General features: G+C 48.3%; 1 long non-coding RNA gene across 1 annotated transcript in view; it reads left to right on the plus strand.

The window, feature by feature from the left end:
* Nucleotides 1–6513: 6513 nt before the first annotated feature.
* Nucleotides 6514–15650, plus strand: part of LOC125946561 (uncharacterized) — a 40839-nt gene continuing 31702 nt past the window's right edge. Inside the window, exon 1 of the long non-coding RNA XR_007467664.1 lies at nt 6514–6801. This is a non-coding gene — a long non-coding RNA (uncharacterized LOC125946561). The remainder of the gene's footprint in view (nt 6802–15650) is intronic.

The raw sequence follows: 15650 nt of genomic DNA on the forward strand, positions 1-15650 counted from the left end.
GTCGCAGATCCCGAATACGCCGATCGAGAAAGGGAACGAAGGCGGATCGGTATGCGGAACATGCGCGAAAACACAGACTACAGAGAAGCCGGGGCATCACGACGCCCAGCTCGTAAGTCCATGGGAGGAGCGAGGAGCGTACGGCCGTTTTGAGCACTAAACACCTAGCAAAACCTATGCAAAAACTTAGTAAAACTAAACTACAAGAACTACATGATCGTCGCTCCGCTGTTCTTAAGCCTTGCGCGTCTGAGCGCAAGCTTTTTTTTTTTTTTTCGTTCCAAGGCAAGGTAGCATTGTGCCAGCTGAACAGTCAGGCGAGCCGTTCTTTCCGAAAGGGTCTCGAAGTAGCGATTGTCAAGCGCAGGACCGTGCGAACAATAGGTGTAACGTTGACGCATCAGGTTTTGCGAGCGCATAATCCGCTAAGACAAGTGTCGCCTAGCAACGGAGGCACGCCTCTTCCTTCTTTTAGCCTTCTTCCCGCGTGCCTATGTTGCCCTTCTTTTTGCGGCCGTAATAGCTACGCCGCTATGCGAGCGGGGAAACGTAACTTCTGTACTCGCGGGGTTGCCACACGGTCACACTGCATACTTTCCGGGCGGTGTCATTTAAGCCTGCTTGCGCTGCGAAATAGTTCAGGTGTCCGTCTCGAGCGAGACAGCTGTGGTGTTCCCGGCAAGAAATGTGGAAAACATACAAGCTTTGGAGACCACATGGAGCTTCCTTTTTGTCGGTAGTTCCTCGGCGTCAGCGTCTGTTTTAAGCGTGTCCCTCTTATTACACGGTGCTTCGGTGGCGCGTGGGGCTGGAATCTATGGCAAATGGAAACACAGCTGGCCGAGACCCAACAGCGACGTTTTCGTGGATAGCTGATATGGTGACAGCTTATAAACTGATGGTTTATTGGGCGGAATCGTTAGTTTTGGAACTTTCACTATAAGGACTTTTAAGAGTAACGAAACATTTACCGCGGTCCCCTGGAGTTGGTTATACCGAGATTTCACTGTATATATATATATGTATATATATATATATATATATATATATATATATATATATATATATATGCATAATTTTTCTTGGCCGCGAGGCGTTACAGTTTGCAACGTCTTTATGAATTTATGAATAAACCAGAAAGTGGGCTCACGGCTCATTTGTTTACAAAAACTTCAGCTGAAGGCCTGAAGGTTGCAGGTAATGTGGGAGCCGAAACTGACCAATCGACAGACCGTTTGGCTGGCCGATGGATAAGTTACAACTGTGACTAAGAAAGAAAAGATTGGTTTAAATTTCTCAATGAATAAGAAAATATTTGTAAGAAATGATATTCTGGCGCGAAAGAAAGAACTACAAATGTTTGCCTCCTCCTTTATATAGCGAAGCTGTATATGGCTAGGCGAAACCAAAATCTGTCCGTCCGAGGTGCGCAATAACTATCATCATCAGCAATAGCTCGAGCGTTGTCTTCTTCTTCCACAGCTGGCTCGATAGAGCCGCGTGAACGCGCTCGTTTGCCACTGATCCCGCGTTCGCCGTCTTCTTCCACAGCTGGCTCCTTTGCCGCTCATCCTTTCAGCGTAGAACTTCTCTTCTGTCGTCGTAATGGGGAGGCCTCGTTTACAGGGGTGTGAGCCATTCATTGTCTTAGGTGATGGACAGTTTTCTTTTCAAGCAATTCAATTTTGAAGAATCGCAAGCAGCAATGCGACAACGGCGGACTGCGGGCAAACCGTCAGAAACGTCGTTCTCTCCGTTGTCGAACGTGTGTGTAACCTAATAAAGAAACACAAAGACAGAACTAATAATTGGGAAATGCTTTAATGAACCGTCGGGATTAACCCAGTGATAAACATTGGGGTCGCACGTTCCAGCGCCGCTGCTTAACCATGTGTACGAACTGCTCGGGCGGCGATTTTTTTTTTTTTTTGTACCGCAGGCAGGGCGACACAGAATTAGACAAAAGAATAGAAACAGACCGATCAGATGACGCGCACGCTGTTTCTTGTGTTGTCCTGGTTGCCTTGTGAATGATCGTGATGCTTGCCGACGTGCAGTGCGTTGAGAAATGGACACGAGAGACACGTACGATTGCCGTAGCAGAGTACGCAACTATATTTACAAGTAGAAAAACCAAAACCAACAAAGTACGCCGAAGAACATACAAAGCAAGCGATTGATGCTGACTCCACCACTTTGCGAAGTTCTAAAGTCCCCGCCGCCAACAGCTACCATTCACAGTAAACCCTAAGCGCTAACGTAGCCTACGAGTCAACAGTGCTGTTCGTCCGGAATTCCTTCGACTGGCGCAGTAAAGTCGGCGCTGTTGCTGTTCGCTTTGGTTGGTTGAGGCTGGGAGGGCGTGAGGAGGTGTGGGTGGCGGACACGGGGGCGATGCCGCGTATTGGGTCACGCGACATGACTGCCTAGCACGTAGGTCAGACAGGCATACACGCCCGGACTTGCAATTCAGTAACCGTTGTTGGTCCAGCCACCCTCGGTCTAAGCAGCAGGTCTCTGATAGTACCGGAAAGCCAAGTGGTTCTGGACCCCGCTCATGCTCGCGGTGCTCTGTTGACTGCCTCGTTGGCTGCCTCCGGACCATCGGTGAACCGAGCGACCTCAGCTGCGTCAGATCTTATGACCACCGTCTGCCGCACTCTGGTCGCCTCCCCCTAACCACAACTCTTTGGCCAGGCCCTCCATACACGTGTGCCAGCCGCGACAAACAAGCGCTTTCTACGACTACTGAGCTTCCACTCACTAGCACACATCGCACGAGCCCGCGGCCCAGGCCGGTATAACTTATAACTATTCCAATCGGTTTTGATTCCAAATTGGCCATTAGCCCCCCGTGATAGGTCAAAATGGCTCGGGCTCTGCCTCTTTGGGCGTGGCGCCCGCCAATATTGGCTGAACTCGAACCATTCTTGCCTATCACGGAGTGCTGATGGCGGAATTGGAATGAAAGCCTGTTGAAATATATATAATGTGAGCAAAATATTCATCCTTCAACTTCTTCACCTGTACATAATCATCATCACGATGTGCGTCGTCTTCGTTCAGCGCATGGCTCAGCCGAATAAAGGCGACAAGACAACAGCTGTGCTGCTGCCTTACAAAGGCGTTAAAAGGCATTGGACACGTTGCGTTTAACGCACTGGCAGTTAAAAACCCCACCACCGTAGACGATGTCATCGCGACCTGCCAGCATCTGGATACACTACAAGCCATCCGGTTACAGCCAGACGTCTGTGACACGCGACCTTCTTCGGATACCGATTTGCGCACGTCGATTCGGGCTCTGATCCGCGAAGAGCTTCAAGCACAAAGCTTCTCGTGCTCTGCTGTTCCTCCAGCTCACTCTATTTCCACTGGGCTACGAGACATCATCAAAGACGAGCTGTCTTCCTTGGTTTCCGCTGTACGCCCTGACCCTCCAACACCGCCAAATCCGCCACTCACGTACGCCCAAGTTGCTGCCATGCAACCTTCCGTCGCTCCGCGTGCCCTTCCGGTTCCTCAGAACGACGTCGCAGCCTTTATACCCCGCACCTCCACCACTTTGTAAGGCAGCAGCACAGCTGTTGTCTCGTCGCCTTTATTCGGCTGAGCCACGCGCTGAACGAAGACGACGCACATCGTGATGATGATTATGTACAGGTGAAGAAGATGAAGGATGAATATTTTGCTCACAATATATATATATATATATATATATATATATATATATATATATAGTTTTACGTTCTTACTTTCTTTGACCAGCCCCAACCACAATACAACTTGCAGCTACTTTGTGGCCTTTCACTAGTCACAGATGAATCACTTCATGTTTCACGGCACAATAACCCCCAACACAAGAAAGTTCCTTTCTTTAAAACAACTTTTCTGACCCAAGAACACAGTGCATGAGGGGCACCTACCACACGTACAGTCGGTGCGACACTCGTAGAACATTTTGACGGCTATGCTCGAGTGAGATAATCTGCACTAATGTTGTCGCTGCCTCGAACATATTCAACTATGAAATACTATTCCATAAGCAAGATGATCCAGCGCAACACTCTACAGCGATTGTGTTTCGCTATATAAACAAATGAATGTGAGCGTTAGATGATCGATCTGGAGTACAAATCGTTTTTCAAACAGAGAAAGATAAAGAAAGCACTGCCCACTGATAAGCTAGGCCCTCTCCTTAAACGGTGCAATAACGAGCTTACCGGGGTTTTAACTTTCTACTGGCAAATGCAGCTGGGTGCAAGACGCCTTTACGACGTGTTGCACCCATTTGGCTACGATTCTCTTCGAGGGTATGATTGTGGCCCGCACGAAAGGAGCCTCGTCGAAAGGATCCACGTCGCACGGGCACGTGGGCGAATTAAAATACAACTTGTCAGCTATTTCGTTGTCTTTCACTTCCCTGTCTTTCGCGCAGCGCATCAGCGACATTTTCACGAGCCATAGCTGTAGCACTTCGTCTTTCACGCACCACATGTGCATTCTATGTCGGTGTAGTGCGGCGTACGCTACAGATTTAAAAATAACCTACAAAGCGCCGGCCCCTTGTACAGCTACTCTAACCGGGTGTTATAATGTCTACAACAATGCTTGTGTTATAGCTGCTGCCTGGGAATATTTTAGGAACTCAAAGTGAAAGAAAGCTAGTGAGGAGTGGTTGTGGAACATCAAAAAATGCTACAGGCAAAGATTGAAGCCTGACTACGTGGACTTTGTGGCCGGTGCCTTCCTACATAGGCACAAAGCAGAACCTGGCGCCTGCTCTAATTTACCAGTATACTGGAGGTGGCCATGAAGCAGGTTTCCAAGCCCATGGCAAGATGCGCAGTTCTGTTGACCAGTCGGCAGCATTAGGGATTATCGAGTAGCCCGAGAGGACGATTGCCATCCTGCGGTCTTCATCAGCAGCGGCGTTTGTTCTCACCCGCCGCTCATCGATCTGCGATAGAATGACAGCTAGGCAGAAAACGGCTAGATGCCGCTACCATTTCTTGCACCGCATTTTCCGCACCGTCGCTGGGACTTCCACTTTCGGTCTGCTTTATTTCTGATACATCGATGGCTTGTCTTCCGATCTGGCATACCATCGACAAATGTGTACCTACAGTGACAGCGCCTTCGCCAAAGTTCACCATAACGAATGCGACAAGAACGTCATGTAATGTGAACAGCGCAAATTCTACTCTGGAGAGGCGGCAGCTCAACCACCTCCACAGGTGGCTGGATGGTTGCTGTCGCGAAAGTAATGGAAGTGAGCTGGGGCACTACCCTGCTGGCTTCGTTCAATGGGCATGTGGCGCAGCCCATTCACGCTAAGTGGCTAGGAAGCTCTTAAAGCCGCCAGCCATATATGGGGTATTCACTAACCTTGGAGACCGTGGCATAATTGGAGGCGACCTAATCTGCTATTGCTACGTTTCGTACACCATGAAGCAAGATGGCATTCCGCGTGGCTGCCGTTTACGGCGGATATCACCGTAACCTTTTTGAAGCAGGGGGCAATACTTCTCCAAATAAATACCAGGAGTCATAATAGAAAATAAATGCAGTGCCAACGTGGAGATAGACGAAATAAAAAAAATCTAGAGGGCGGCTGAGGCCTGTTACCTGGGACACCGGTCACGATTTTCTTATAAAGTTCAGAAACTTGATGCTAGGAGCGCTTTCACTTTCGTTTTAACAACTCCTTTCGTATTTGTTTCCGCATCGGGGTACACACAGAAATCATTTTCTTGCATTAAATAACCATAAAGGCATATAGAACTACTGGTTATAACACTTAACATGCCGTTTCGTCCTCTGACTTCATGTAGTTCGTTAAGAGGACAACAGGAAGCTTCAGGAAAGAACAGTGAAAAATAGCGATTTCAATTTTCAAGGAATAAAAACCTGAGAACTGCTCACAAAATTAACAGTAATTAAAATGTTCCTAACTTCTTGATATATGATAGCTATTGAAGCTCTCACGGGTAAAAAGACTTCATGCCAGGGGCGCGTAACGTTGGAGTAAGCGAGAATAAAGGGCTATTTTTGGCAGTTTTAAAGCTTTGCACTCAACAAACAAATTATCTCTGATTTTACGAACAGACCACCCGAAGATAAAACAGCCATTTTCACGACCTACATAACTGGTTAATCGATATTTGCTACCATGCGCGTGCACCGCTTTCATCACTCGCATATACGCGCCACATTTACCGACTCCGGCAAACAATCGAATGGATACGTGGCGCGACGAAAAATAAGTACTTACAAAGATTTATGCACCTTGTTCAAAAACATGTTTGCGGGACACGCCATCTGCTGCAAAAAGCTTATAGCCAGACAAAGACACCTAAAGGTCAGTAACAATGTATAGACCACTGGGACTGAGGTCGTAAACTTGACCGTTTTTACCTGCTTCTCACCCGATTGACAAAAAAAGCGAGCCAAAGGAAACATACAGTTCTCTTATAGAACAGCAAACGATGTTGTACATAAAAGGAGAAATTTTTTTTCACATTCCATCCCATATGTGCTGCTCTGCCCCTGCATTTCAATGCAATTTTTGGCCGAAGCTTAAACATCTGGCAAGAATTTCCCATAATACCATAACATATGAAGCTGCTGCAGTACAAATGAGCAGTCGATGCTATCTTTGTACGCCGACTGCTGGGTTTATAGTACCTTCGGAGCCCATATTCTACATTATTCAGCGACATCATGCATCTTCTAAAGCTGACTGTACTCGTAGGCCTGATCGTGGCAGGTAACAGTGTCACTCTTCAGGAACTAAGGAATGTAAGCAAATTTTATTGCGTTGTTTACTCATCATATTGCTCGAATTGGATATCATCATCACGCTTTCGTGTTATTGGTCGACATAAGAGTTAATTTTGTTCGCCGTTTCAAAACGTTTAGAGTGAAAACGGCATAACGGAATGTTGTCTACAGGGCGATGAAAATGGTTTATCGCTGCAACTACTGCACCAATTTCACAAGGTTCCTTGCATTAAAAAAAGGGGGACATCCATTGACTAGTGGAACGTAATTTTGAGTTAAGTCGGTGATGTTTAAAAAACAATAATTGAAAATCGCAAATTTGCACTAAACGCAGCTGTCAGGTTTTCCACTCCGTAACTAAAGAATGAAATATGATATCAGAATTCTGTAAATTACACCTAATAGTACATCTAATGCGTACTAAATTGATGTACTATACATGGCTTTTAAGTGCACCATTACTATGTGAGTAAAACGTCTGCAACACCCTTGTAAATATTGTAGCAAATATATGTCAGCTATGTGATCATAAGCTAAATTTGTCCGTTTTGGATGTTATAAGGCATGCTAATTACAGAACTGTGAGATCTATTCTTGGTGCACAGGTACGGATTTGTAAACGTCATGATTCTAATTTTTGTCTATTGTACAAGTTTACGGAGATTTTAAAAACCATCAAGCCCTAAATCAAATATATGCTTTAATATTTACGAGGATTTATCTTTCTATCTTAAATAAAATAAATTTCATTCAAATCGGCCTAGGGGTTATCAGAAAAGCGCTTCTGCTTTTAACATGGACGAGCGTAAAGAAATAGGCAACTTCGGAGTACGTTAGGCGTCAGCTAAAGCTTCTTTTAAGTGCACCGTAGTTTATTGTAATCAGTCCATCGGTTCTCTAATGAAAAGATGTCTACGATGCCCATGCTTTCGAATCGACAAATGGAAATTGGCGCTGAGCTACAGCATTTCTCTAAGGCACGTGTATGTGCAGCAGTTGCATTCCTAAACATCTTGTGAAGTACTGGGTGATAATTTTTAGGTTTTCTGGAAGTTTTGAAAATTGCCTTTTGCGGACACCATAACTAGTGCTTCAGCTGGTTTAATCAGAAAGGAGCAAACTAGGTGCAGGAGAAGTCGTAACCCATTCAACTAATTCAAACAAACTATAATTCGGAATGAATTTCTAGAATAACGCCTGTTTGGATATTCTAGTTGACATTAAGAGAAAAAAAATGGAGCTGTACTGGCCATTTAATGCATATAGTAGATAACCGGTGGACCAGTAGAGTTAGAGAATGGGTGCCAAGCGAAAGGAAGCGCAGTCGAGAACAGCAGAAAACTAGGTGGAGTGATGAAACTAGAAAATTAGCAGGCACAAATTGGAATCAACTACCGCAAGACATGTGCATTGGAAATCGCACGGAGAGGCCTTCATCCTGCACAAGACGTAAAAATACGCTCATGATGATGATGCCGCATTGCAACTGTGGCGTCATTGATTCTCACCCCACTAATGAGACTTGTTTTCATACTTTACTTACTTTGCCGAGGCATGTGAATGCGATGCTAAAGAAATAGCCGGTCTGGGAGCTAACTGCTTAGAGCAGTAAAACAGTGGCATCATAGTGAGCTCACATATTGCAGCAATACAGCTTGTTATCATTTCTGCTGGTGGAAAATTTTCGCTAAGCTGCCACACTGGCACACTGGCTGTGGTGAACTACAACTGGGCGTAAAGTTACATGGTGGCAGCCAATTGGAATGAGTGTCCAATGGACAAACACTTGTGTAAATCTACGTACGCGAGTGTTTGTCCATTTGACACTCATTCAAATTGGCTGCAACCCTGCAACCGTTACGCCCAGTTGTAGTTGACCACAGCCAGTGTGCCAGTGTGCCAGCGTAGCGCAAATTTGCCATGTACGGTAAAGCAGAAGACAGTCATAATCAACACGGTCGTATACCATAGTCTACAGGCATTGGCATTGCGATTTAGTCTAATGGCCTGCTTCTTTCACGGCGGTTGATGATAGCGATAAGACTACCCATTTGCTTTTCTGTAAGTCATTATTGGCAGCACACGAAGTTACATTCGCTGTTTTTTCATGCGCAATGCGTTTGAGAACAGCGAAATTTCGGCTTACCCCGCGCGTGGTTTGTTTGTTTGTCCCGCGCTTATTGTAAGCACTCAGGAATGCCGGAAAGCACTCACACAAGTAAAGGGTCACAAAACTGCGCTTTATTTTCTTTTACTTTGAGATGCACCTTCATACTGGTTAGCGCCGAGCGATGGCTTCTACCGACCGCAGGAACGACTCTTCATACTGGGTAACCCCGAGCGATCTATTGCTTTTAACAAACGCAAGATAGGGTCTTTTCAGCGCACGTGGCCGTTAATTCATTGCCACCACATCCTTGTAAGGTGGGACTCCAGCAGAGGTGCAGTTACCCTGTACCCACCGATGACAAGGTGGTGCTTTGCTTTTTGACAATAACTTTCTATTTCTTGCGTGCGAACTCCCGTGATGGCATTCACAAAGTTCACCATGTCTTTGAATGTCTCCCAATGCAGATTGAGCCTCGCCCCGTTAGCATCCACTAAATTTGGGATACAGTTGGGAATAATGGTCCCCGGTTGAACATTAATAGGCTGCTATAATGGGGCCTAGTGTCGCCGCGTCTTGCCGGTCCACCATGAAAAGCACCAGCACTCCTGTGGCCGCGCAGAATATGCCTAAACCCCACGGTCCATGATCTTTAACACCGCCATAAATTTTGCAGCTCGTCGGAACCTTGTCGTCCGTTATAGGGCGGCCTCGATTGTACTTTCGCTTGCCGCAAGAAGGCACTCGTCAATTTGCACTATTTTTCCGGTGCCACCGAGTGGAGGTCGCGCCAGCAGCTCGTCCCTCACGACCTCACGGGCGTAGTTCCTCCAGTCGGCGATGGCGTGCTCCGATAGAAGAAACAAGTCGCCAGTCAAGTCTTTCAACAGACACGTCTTCACTTTTGCCCACGCAGTACGTGAGCCAAATCACTTGCCCCCTGTGGAGGTCGACGTTCGGACGCCATAGGCAGTCCGTGTTGGCGAAGTAACTTCCTTCGTCTATCTGCCCGAACAGTGCAGCGGTACCGTGTAACTGCGAAAACTGCTTTCGGCACCTGTTGGCCCGGAAAGTACCTCATTCTGAGTCTTCCTGTACATTGTGATCAATAATAAGGGACCAACCTTGGTTGGTCCGGCTTGAACCCCAGGTGCTTGCAGGTGCCACACTATACTCCGATGACGCCGCGGGACCTGGCACGGCGCTGGGGCACTGTGGACGCACAGCGCTTGAAGCCGGAGAGAGCCGAAGCGATCGCACGAACTATTCCTCCGTAGCCTAGCCACATCAATCTTTGCTCGGAATGCATAATTTGCCTACCACGCTGTCTCAGCAGACGAGGGCCTTCGCCTAACTCGTCACCCAGCCACCGCATTGAAGGTTTGGACAGGCGAAAATGACGCTGAAACTCTACGTCGGTCATGTAGGTGAACGGGTCCACACGGTCATATTGACGCTTGCTGCGGCTGTATGATATAAAACAGGCTGCTGCTGCCGCTGCCATGTTGCCGAGTTCAACTCGAGGGGGTTTCGCTATGTACGAGTTAGGCACGAGTTCGCCTGTCAATCAAAATCATACGGTCACGCCCAGCGCGAGGCATGTAACTGTTGTTCGCGTACCCACCACAGTTGGGCCATGCCCAACTTATTTTTCGGCAATAGCGGCGAGGTGCTGAACTGACAGGCATCAACAATCTTGACCGCCGATATAAAACATCACCGATAACCGCGCGTTGTGCGTGTTTTATTTCGGCGGTCAATATTGTTGATGCCGGCCAGTTCAGCAGTCTATGGTGACGAGCGGGGTCGTGCGGGTCCGCCGTTCGGAGTGAGTGTCGGCTCCCTCCTCGCCCTCAGTGGCCAATTTTGGACTTGGTTGAGCCTCGGAAATATTCATCCACTCTTCTGTGGCCGATTCACGGCTCGTTGAGGCACGCACCGAGCTGTTTTCCACTCGAGACGCCGATGTATGGGCCGCCATCTCCATTGGTGTCGTTAGCGTGGCGTCCGCGTTCCCAAGTGTCGCCGGCGCAGCGGCCACTGCCGTCCTTTGCTCCTCGGTAGGCTCACCTCGGCTGCCACGTCATGGAGGTATTCTTTCGGTAGTGAATCCGCCGAAATCGATGCTAGGTCCAAAAACTTGGTGTCCTCAGATGCCGCTCGACCTCACGGATTGAATTAGGTGCATGTTTCGGGGGTAGCAGGAACTGGGCCGCCCGAAAAACACGAAAACTGCGGAGCCCCACGTGAGTACGTCTGCTAACGAGTGTGCAGCACCGGCGTTTCAACGCGCTGTCTATAGGATGTGGAAAATTATTGTATTTAAACTAAATAATGCGACACACATGCCAAATATCTTGAATTCTCGACAGCACGGCTTTTATGCGTGTGATTTAATGGTGTCAGCAGCGTTTTTTTTTCTTTTTTACAGAGAATAAACCCAGGGCTTCATCATAACTAATTTGTTGGTGACAGTCGTACTCCTGTCTGTGAATTGCGTTCGATAGTGTCGATTCTTTTGATCCTATAGTTTCACTGTCTATTTAATGTGTGATTTAATGCCTAGGCTTTTACTTGAACAGCCGCAAAAGGTATTTCATGCGATAGATGGCTTTCTTTCTCTTAGTAATGATTATCAGTAAAAGCTATTGCTGCATACTTTGTCCGTCTCCTATTTCATTGCAATGTGAAATAGCAAGGCAATATTTCTTTTTATTTTAGGCTCGTTGTTTGCCTTACGGGAACGACCTTCCCAGTGGTTTTAAAAAACGGGGGTACTCATGCACGCTCACACCACAACCCTTGTGATAATGTATGACAAGTATAGCCAACTCAGGCTGGAAAACTAAAGACCAATTATAACATATATCCGAATAGTGGTCCGCCCAAAAATTAACTGTCACTGCAGCGATGACAAGAGTACACAGTATTTAAGTCACGCACGCAAAGTCTACGCAATATTGTTACATTGCGGAAGATTTCGCGTGTATATGTATTGTATGTTATATGTACGTGTATATGTATTGTATATGTATTATATGTAATATATTGTATTTACAATATATACAAGATAGGCCACGATAGATAAAAAAGATGGCCGGCGAGACCGATTCTACATCGACAGGTGAAATCGCCTTCTTCGGACTGACGTTACTCTCGATTGCGCCGTAACGTAACCGCGTCTGCAAAGAAGCCGTCTCGGTTCTAACTATCAGGGAGCTGAACTCGCGACAAAGTAAGGTTTCAGCCGGGACACGTGCACAATGTCAGGGGGGGGGCACGAAAGTCCAGCGGAGCGATCTCGTAGTTCACATCGCCAAGCTGACACAATATCGTGTAGAGTGCTGTGTAGCGCGGCAGCAGCTCTTCAGACAAGCCGACGCGGCGACATGGTGACCATAGGAGCACAACGAAGCCAGGAGAAAAGCCAACGTGCCTATGTCAGCTGTCATGCCGGATATTCTTTGCGGCCTGATACTCAGTGAGCCGGGAGCCGGCAATCGATCGTGCCGTGTGAGCCCTGGCAAAGACGTTTTCGGCATATTCCGTGGGAGTTCTCGTGGGAGAAGGAAGCACTGTGTCAGAGGGCAAAGTAGGGTGGCAGCCGACCAGACGGCAAAAGGGTGAAACGCCAGCGGTCTCTTGACGGGACGAATTGTAGGCGAATGTCACGAAGGGTAACGTGCTGTCTCAGTGACTCTGGTCGTCAGAAACGTACATAGATAGCATTTCTGTCAACGTGCGATTGAGCCGCTCCGTGAGTCCGTTTGTCAGCGCGTGGTAGGCGGTGGAAAGCTTGTGCTTGGCAGAACAGGAGCGAAGTAGCGCTTCAACGACGCGGAGTAAGAAGGTGCGGCCACAATCAGTGAGGTAGCTGCCGCGGTGCGCTGTGATGGAGGCTGACGTCATGCAAGAGGAAATCCGCCACCTTAGTCGCAGAACATGTGCGCAAAGCTTGCGTGATCGCGTACCGGGTCGCGTAATCAGTCGCAAAAGCGAAGCACTCATTGCCAGATTTCGACGTCGGAAAATGGCCAATAATATTGAGACTGACGCGATAGACTGGTTCGGAGGGCACATCGATGGGGTGAAGGCGTCCAGCTAGCGGGCAGCACAGCAGGTTTGTTGCGGCTCTGACAGAGCGCACAGGCTGCAACTCAGCGGTGCACAGAGTGGTACAGGCCTGGCCAGTAGAAGAGGTGCCGTGCGCGGTCATAGGTTCGCGGAACACTGAGGTGGTCCTGCAGTAGGGGAATCATGCAACTGCTTAAGAATTGAGGCCCGGAGATGGTGTTGTACAACGAGCAAAAATTCGGTTCCGTCTGGGCGTAAGAAGCGACGATAGAGAACGTAGTCGCGGAGCACGAGCATGCGCAGTGTGGGCTCCGAGTGTCCAGAATTGAGACGATCGATAACAGCACTTATGCAGTCATCACGCCGTTGTTCAGTGGGGATGTCGCGCAGATCACAAATGGCCAGGACACAAGCGCCTGTGTCATGCGCATCATATTCAGGGTGGCCGACAGGATGACGGAAGAGGCAGTCCGTCTCCTTGTGCAAGCGGTCTGACTTGTACAAAAAAGCAAATGCATATTCTTGGAGCCACAGCGCCCTTCTGCCCACTTGTCCAGTGGTGTCTTTCAGTGACGAGAGCCAGCACGAGCCGTGGTGATCGGCAACCGCGGAAAATGTGCGGCCGCACAAGTGCCGCGGAATTTGGCTACTGCCCAAACTAACACCAGACACTCCCATTCAGTAATTGAAAAAAAAAATCTGGTGAAAGAAATCTGGTGAAAAAATCTGGTGAAAAAAAAGCTGGTGACAGGAGGCGGCTGGCATATGCAATTACGTGCTCTTCGTTACGCTACCATTGAACGAGTACAGCGCCAATTTCATGGCCACTGGCATCCGTGTGAAGTTCAGTGGTGGCAGATGGATCATAATGAGCCAGGAAGCGGAGAGCCGTTAGCAAGCGTACGAGGGCAAATACGGCTTTGGTTTGAGCAAGGGCCCATGTGAAAGTAACGTTGTTCTTAAGTAAGCCGGTGTGAGGGCGAGCGGTTTGGGGAAATTCTTGACGTAACGACGGAAATACGAGTACAGTCCTACAAACATCTTACATCTGCGGTGCAAGACGGAACAGGAAAGTTCTGAACAGTGCGAATCTTGTCAGACTCAGGTTGAACGCCAGCGGCACTGACGAGGTAGCCAAGAACGGTAATTTGACGACGTCCAAAGTGGCACTAGGATGACTTCAACTGCAGGCCGGCGCTTCGGAAACAGCAAGTATGGCTGACAGACGCGTGATATGACTCGCGAAAGTTGGTGAACTGACTGTCAGATCGTCTAGATTACACAGACATCTGCATCATTTTATAGCGGCGAAGGAAGGAGTCCATCATTATTTCGGTATGTTGCCGGGGCATTACGAAGGCCGAACGGCATAAGATTGGTATTGGCCGTCAGGTGCTACGACGGCAGTTTTCTCACGGTTCATGTCATCTACCGAGATTTGCATAGTCTGACCGAAGGTCTATGCATGAGAAGTAATTGGATCCGCGCAGCCAGTCCAAAGCTCCAAAGCGTCATCAATACGCGGAAAGGGGTAGACATCCTTGCGCGTGATTTCGTTGAGGTGTATGTGATTGACACAAAAGCGCCAACTGCCATCCTTCTTCTTGACAAGGGCCACAGGGAACACCCACGGACTGCAAGATGGCTCAATAACCCCTTTAGTCAACATCTTATCGGATTCTCGTTGGATCACTTGTCCTTCGGCATGAAACAAGGTACGGCCTCAGGCGTATCGGATTGGCGTCTCCAGTGTAAATGCGATAATTGACCACCGATGTCAGGGCTAAAGGGCGGCCGCTAAGGTCAAAAATGTCGCGGTAAGTTTCCAAGAGACGGCGGAGGTCAGCAGCTTTTGTAGGAAGAATGTCAGGTGCGATCATCTTGTTAAGTTTGTCAATGAGAGTCGGTGAATTGGAGGTTCCTGTAGAGGGCGACGGAATTTCGACGTCAAGCGCCGATATCCCGCTATCTTTCACAGGCGAGATGTCGCTGAAGGTCATGCCTATGGGAATAATTTGGGTCGATCAGATAATAGGAGAGGGAGCGAAGTCTGATTGCCAATAACAGTGAGCACGGTATGGGGAACGGCGAAATTTCTTTCAAGCAGTATGTCAGCGGTGGGACGTAGCACATAGACGCCGTCAGGAGCAGATGGGAACGACATTAGAGTGACGTACGTAGTGGCTTGAGGCCACAGGCCGATGTCTTCGAGAGAGCACAACCGTGGTTGTGTGACTGGTGGACTATAGCAGCCGCGGGGAAGTTCAAGCTGAATGACACTAGACACGCAATCAAAGAGGGCTGAATGGAACGATAAAAGTGTTAGCCGAGTATAACGTCGTAGGAGCATTGTTCCAAAACGGCAAACAAAACTAGTTAGGTACCCCGCGATGCCAATGCGAGCAGTGCACATACCAAGCACGGTAGGCGTTCCGCCGTCGCGACGCGGAAGGCGCGTGATGCAGCGGGTGTGGGAACTTGTGTGTGAATGTGTGCTGGAACACTGACGCCATCGACTACAACGTCCATCAAGTTCTGTTTGGTTGGCAGAGTGAGCAGATGGTTTTGCGGTCTTTGCGGCGTTGGGGCTGCATCGGGGACGGTGCGCGACGCGCTGGTGGCGAACGGGACTGGTGACGTCGAAATGACAGAGGCATTGTTCCAAGGGGCAGGAGCGTCATTATTT

Source organism: Dermacentor silvarum, chromosome 7 (assembly GCF_013339745.2).
Source record: "Dermacentor silvarum isolate Dsil-2018 chromosome 7, BIME_Dsil_1.4, whole genome shotgun sequence".
NCBI classification, from domain to species: domain Eukaryota; kingdom Metazoa; phylum Arthropoda; class Arachnida; order Ixodida; family Ixodidae; genus Dermacentor; species Dermacentor silvarum.